The sequence below is a fragment of the Capra hircus genome, chromosome 5, assembly GCF_001704415.2.
Source record: "Capra hircus breed San Clemente chromosome 5, ASM170441v1, whole genome shotgun sequence".
NCBI classification, from domain to species: domain Eukaryota; kingdom Metazoa; phylum Chordata; class Mammalia; order Artiodactyla; family Bovidae; genus Capra; species Capra hircus.
This window is the reverse complement of record NC_030812.1, coordinates 99,988,544-99,994,830: the sequence shown is the minus strand read 5'-3', so window position 1 is coordinate 99,994,830 and position 6,287 is coordinate 99,988,544.

The following is a 6,287-nucleotide window of genomic DNA, read 5'->3' as shown; positions in this document are numbered from 1 at the left end:
CCTGGAGAAGGAAATGGCAAACCATTCCACTATTTTTGCTGGAGTATCCCATGGGCAGAGGAGCCTGACGGGCTACAGTCCATGGCGTCCACTGGGTAGCAAAGAGTCGGACATGACTGAGCAACTAACACTTTCACTTTTACCTGATCTTATGTTGTGTGTTCATCAGGCACTCTATCTATCAGATCTAGGCCCTTCAATCTATTTCTCACTTCCACTGTATAATCATAAGGGATTTGATTTAGGTCATACCTGAAAGGTCTAGCGGTTTTCCCTACTTTCTTCAGTTTCAGTCTGAATTGGGTAATAAGGAGTTCATGATCTGAGTCACAGTCAGCTCCTGGTCTTGTTTTTGTCGACTGTATAGAGCTTCTCCATCTTTGGCTGCAAAGAATATAATCAATCTGATTTCAGTATTGACCATCTGGTGATGTCCATGTGTAGAGTCTTCTCTTGTGTTGTTGGAAGAGGGTGTTTGCTATGACCAGTGCATTTTCTTGGCAAAACTCTATTAGTCTTTGCCCTGCTTCATTCCGCATTCCAAGGCCCAATTTGCCTGTTATTCCAGGTGTTTCTTGACTTCCTACTTTTGCATTCCAGTCCCCTATAATGAAAAGGACATCTTTTTTGAGTGTTAGTTCTAAAAGGTCTTGTAGGTCTTCATAGAACCATTCAACTTCAGCTTCTTCAGCGTTACTGGTTGGGGCAATGACTTGGAATACTGTGATATTGAATGGTTTGCCTTGGAGACAAACAGAGATCATTCTGTCATTTTTGAGATTGCATCTAAGTACTGCATTTCGGACCCTTTTGTTGACCATGATGGCTACTCCATTTCTTCTGAGGAATTCCTGCCCGCAGTAGTAGATATAATGGTCATCTGAGTTAAATTCACCCATTCCAGTCCATTTTAGTTCACTGATTCCTAGAATGTTGACGTTTACCCTTGCCATCTCTTGTTTGACCACTTCCAATTTGCCTTGATTCATGGACCTGACATTCCAGGTTCCTATGCAATATTGCTCTTTACAGCATCGGACCTTGCTTCTATCACCAGTCACATCCACAGTTGGGTATTGTTTTCGTTTTGGCTCCATCCCTTCATTCTTTCTGGAGTTATTTCTCCACTGATCTCCAGTAGCATATTGGGCACCTACTGACCTTGGGAGTTCCTTTTTTGGTATCCTATCATTTTGCCTTTTCATGCTGTTCATGGGGTTCTCAAGGCAAGAATACTGAACTGATTTGCCATTCCCTTCTCCAGTGGACCACATTCCGTCAGACCTCTCCACCATGACCCGCCCGTCTTGGGTTGCCCCGTGGGCATGGCTTGGTTTCATTGAGTTAGACAAGGCTGTGGTCCTAGTGTGATTAGACTGACTAGTTTTCTGTGAGTATGGTTTCAGTGTGTCTGCCCTCTGATGAACTATGGAATGAGGTTCATGACATTGTACAGGAGACAGGGATCAAGACCATCCCCATGGAAAAGAAATGCAAAAAAGCAAAATGGCTGTCTGGGGAGGGCTTACAAATAGCTGTGAAAAGAAGAGAGGCAAAAAGCAAAGGAGAAAATGAAAGATATAAGCATCTGAATGCAGAGTTCCAAAGAATAGCAAGAAGAGATAAGAAAGCCTTCTTCAGCCATCAATGCAAAGAAATAGAGGAAAACAACAGAATGGGAAAGACTAGAGATCTCTTCAAGAAAATTAGAGATACCAAGGGAACATTTCATGCAAAAATGGGCTCGATAAAGGACAGAAATGGTCTGGACCTAACAGAAGCAGAAGATATTAAGAAGAAGTGGCAAGAATACACAGAAGAACTGTATAAAAAAGATCTTCACGACCCAGATAATCACGATGCTGTGAACACTCACCTAGAGCCAGACATCCTGGAATGTGAAGTCAAGTGAGCCTTAGAAAGCATCACTACGAACAAAACTAGTGGAGGTGATGGAATTCCAGTTGAGCTATTTCAAATCCTGAAAGATGATGCTGTGAAAGTGCTGCATTCAATATGCCAGCAAATTTTGAAAGCTCAGCAGTGGCCACAGGACTGGAAAAGGTCAGTTTTCATTCCAATCCCAAAGAAAGGCAATGCAAAAGAATGCTCAAACTACCACACAATTGCACCCATCTCACACACTAGTAAAGTAATGCTCAAAATTCTCCAAGCCAGGCTTCAGCAGTATGTGAACCGTGAACTTCCAGATGTTCAAGCTGGTTTTAGAAAAGGCAGAGGAACCAGAGATCAAATTGCCAACATCCACTGGATCATGGAAAAAGCAAGAGAGTTCCAGAAAAACATCTATTTCTGCTTTATTGACTATGCCAAAGCCTTTGACTGTGTGGATCACAATAAACTGTGCACAATTCTGCAAGAGATGGGAATACCAGACCACCTGACCTGCCTCTTGAGAAATCTGTATGCAGATCAGGAAGCAGCAGTTAGCACTGGGCATGGAACAACAGACTGGTTCCAAATAGGAAAAGGAGTACGTCAAGGCTGTATATTGTCACCCTGCTTATTTAACTTCTATGCAGAGTACTTCATGAGAAACGCTGGACTGAAAGAAACACAAGCTGGCATCAAGATTGCCGGGAGAAATATCAATAACCTCAGATATGCAGATGACACCACCCTTATGGCAGTAAGTGAAGAGGAACTAAAAAGCGTCTTGATGAAAGTGAAAGTGGAGAGCGAAAAAGTTGGCCTAAAGCTCAACATTCAGAAAACGAAGATCATGGCATCTGGTCCCATCACTTCATGGGACATAGATGGGGAAACAGTGGAAACAGTGTCAGACTTTATTTGGGGGGGGCTCCAAAATCACTGCAGACGGTGACTGCAGCCTTGAAACTAAAAGACGCTTACTCCTTGGAAGAAAAGTTATGACCAACCTAGATAGCATATTCAAAAGCAGAGACATTACTTTGCCAACTAAGGTCCGTCTAGTCAAGGCTATGGTTTTTCCTGTGGTCATGTATGGATGTGAGAGTTGGACTGTGAAGAAGGCTGAGCGCCGAAGAATTGATGCTTTTGAACTGTGGTGTTGAAGACTCTTGAGAGTCCCCTGGACTGCAAGGAGATCCAACCAGTCCATTCTGAAGGAGATCAACCCTGGGATTTCTTTGGAAGGAATGATGTTAAAGCTGAAACTCCAGTAGTTTGGCCACCTCATGTGAAGAGTTGACTCATTGGAAAAGACTCTGATGCTGGGAGGGATTGGGGGCAGGAGGAGAAGGGGGCCACTGAGGATGAGATGGTTGGATGGCATCACTGACTCGATGGACATGAGTCTGAGTGAACTCTGGGAGTTGGTGATGGACAGGAGGCCTGGCGTGCTGTGATTTATGGAGTCGCAAAGAGTTGGACATGACTTAGGAACTGAACTGACTGATGTTGTGTGTGCAGCCTGAAGGTGTGGAGAGCTCTCTTCTTACAAGCACACTAATCCTCTTACATTAGGATTCCACCCTTATAAGCTCATTTAACCTTAATTAGTTTCTCAGATGCTCCCTTTTCAAATATAGCCACATTAGGGGTTAGAACTTCAATGAAAGAATTTGGCAGGGGAATTTCCCCAGCAATCCAGTGGTTAAGAATCCATACTTGCAGCGCAGAGAGCATAGGTTCCATCCCTGGTTGGGAAACTGGGATCCCACTCTAGCCCACAATTCTCCAAACAAAAATACTGGAGTGGGTTGCCATGCCCTCCTCCAGGGGATCTTCCCAACCCAGGATCCAACCTCTAAACATGCTATGTTCTTTCAGTTACTTAGGTATTGGTTTCACTTAGCAATGTTTTGTGATATTCAGTATGTGTCTTGCATAGTTTATTATAATTATCCCATAGTGTTTCATGGTTTTAATTTGATTATAAGTGGTATTGGCTTTTTTTTTTTAAATTTCATGTCTAACTCTTCATTGATAGTATAAAATTGATTTTTGTATATTCACCTTATAAGTTTTGGAAAGAAATGTTACCTTTTTTAGGTTCTTCTGACTGGTCTAAGAATTAAACTGATATGAGACATATAACAGGAAAAAATCAAACAAAAGTTTGACAACATCTATACATGGGGGATGCAACAATCGGAAATGGCAACCCACTCCAGCATTCTGGCCTGGAAAATCCCACGGACAGAGGAGCCTGGTGGGCAAGAGCCCATGGGGGTTGCAGTGAGTCCTTTATGACTGACAATGCATGCATACATGGGAGAGACCCAGGAAAATAGAATCAACTGTCACAATGGCCAAAACCCTCACATCAGCTAAAGACAAAAGAAAATTCTGGGATAGTGGTTTGGGACCTCAAAGGTGTACATCCATTCTGAGTCACTTCAGTCGTGTCCAACTCTTTGTGACCCTAGAGACTGTAACCCTTCAGGCTCCCCTGTCCATGGGATTCTCTAGGCAAGAATACTGGAGTGGGTTACCATTTCTTCTCCAGGGACCTCAAAGGGGAGGGAGATAATTCACAGAGAAATGAAAAACCACATGGTAAAGAGATGTTCGCCGAGCTGTACATAGACAATGGGATCCAGAGTGGATTCTCATCTCTAGGTCCTGCTCAGTCTCCCTCCACCACACTCAACCCATATTCTTGGCAGATATTTCTAGTGACAGCTCTATTCTGGAAAAGGGCCTTTATCTCAATTCTTTAGACAACTAAAGGGGAAAGTCAAAGTTTCTGCTTGAGTTTTTGTTCGTTTGAGACTTTGTTTTCAACTTGAAATAATCCACATGCCAAAGAGACATTTGAGGTGGACATATTTTGCTCCCCTACATAACCAACCTGTGAACTTGCTAACTTCACTTATTTCTAATTTCTTTTCTTTTTTGATAGATTCCTTAGGCTTTTCCAAATATTATGCTGTCTGCAGATATAGACAGTCTAACTTCTTTTCCAACAAGTATGCCTTTTTATTTCTTTTTGTCTTATTGGAATGGTTAAGGATGCCAATAAAATGTTCAATGGAGAAGGTAAGAGAGAATGTCCTTACTTATTCCCAATCTTAGGGGTATTTAGAAACAAAATTTAATTGAGAAAATTTGAAAATCTAATTGGCTTTTTAAAAACGTCTCTCTCTCTCTCTTCTTTTCGCCGAGCTATATCTTTGTTCCGCCACAAGAGCTTCTCTCTTTCTTAAAGGGCTTCTCTAATTACAGCACATGAGCTTAGTTTCCTCAAGGCGTGTGGGCTCTTACTTCTGAAACCGTGTCCACTTCATTGGAAGGTGGATTCTTAACCACTGGACCACCAGGGAAGTCCCTAACTGGCCTTATTAAAAGATTCATGAATTGGGTAACATACTGACTAGTCAGTCAAGAGAAAGGAGCTCCACAGCACTCCAGAAAAGGAAAGATTTTTAATAGCAGGGAAGACGTGGGGCAAGGAAATCATAAACAAATGAACTGGTTCTTTCTGGCAAGGTTACTTCCTTTGGGGGAATAAAAGTGTCTATTAGGCACATTACTTCTCTGGTGCTGACCAGGAAGTTCCAGACTGACCTGGTAAGATTACATTCCTAGGCAAGGTTGAAACTGAATTTAGTTTAGGTAGCTATCAAGTCTTGGTTTAATAATGCGGACTTAACATAAGTGACTACATTTGGGGCTTATAATTTCTCAACAGGGGAAAGCATTCAGCTGTTCTCTTTTGGCCACACCAGGTGGCTTATGGGATTTTAGTTCCCTGCCAGGGATTGAACTCAGACCATGGCAGTGAAAGCGCCCAGAAAGTCCTAATCACTGGATCGCCAGGGACTTCCCTCTGTTATTCATTTTTAAGTATGATGTTAGTTATAGGTTTCTCACAGGTGCCCTTCATCAGGCTAAAGAAAATTTCTCTATTTTGTTGAGATTTTAATCACTAACAGTTGTGATTTTGTCATATTGTTTTTGCATGTATTGGGACGATTAAATAATTTCTTGCCAGGGTCCAGCCCCGGTGGATCCAGGGTAATTCAAAGGTGGGGACGGAATCGGCATCCTGGAAAAAACTTATTTAATTACAGATATAGAGGGAGATTAGAAACAGATAGTGTAGTAGGAGAATTAGTGGAGAAAAGAGGCTGAATAACTGGTTTACATGGAATACCAATCACCACCTACGTAGGCCACAGGCGTCTTTCCATTCTCCCAAAGGAGAGGAGGCACTGAGGCCTCCCCGGTCCGACCTCAGAAGCCCAGGCAGAATTAGCAGGCTTGGTGAGTACCCACATTTCAGATGGCAATTCAGCCAGGAAAACGGGGAGCGAGAAAGAAACGACACGGGGGAATCA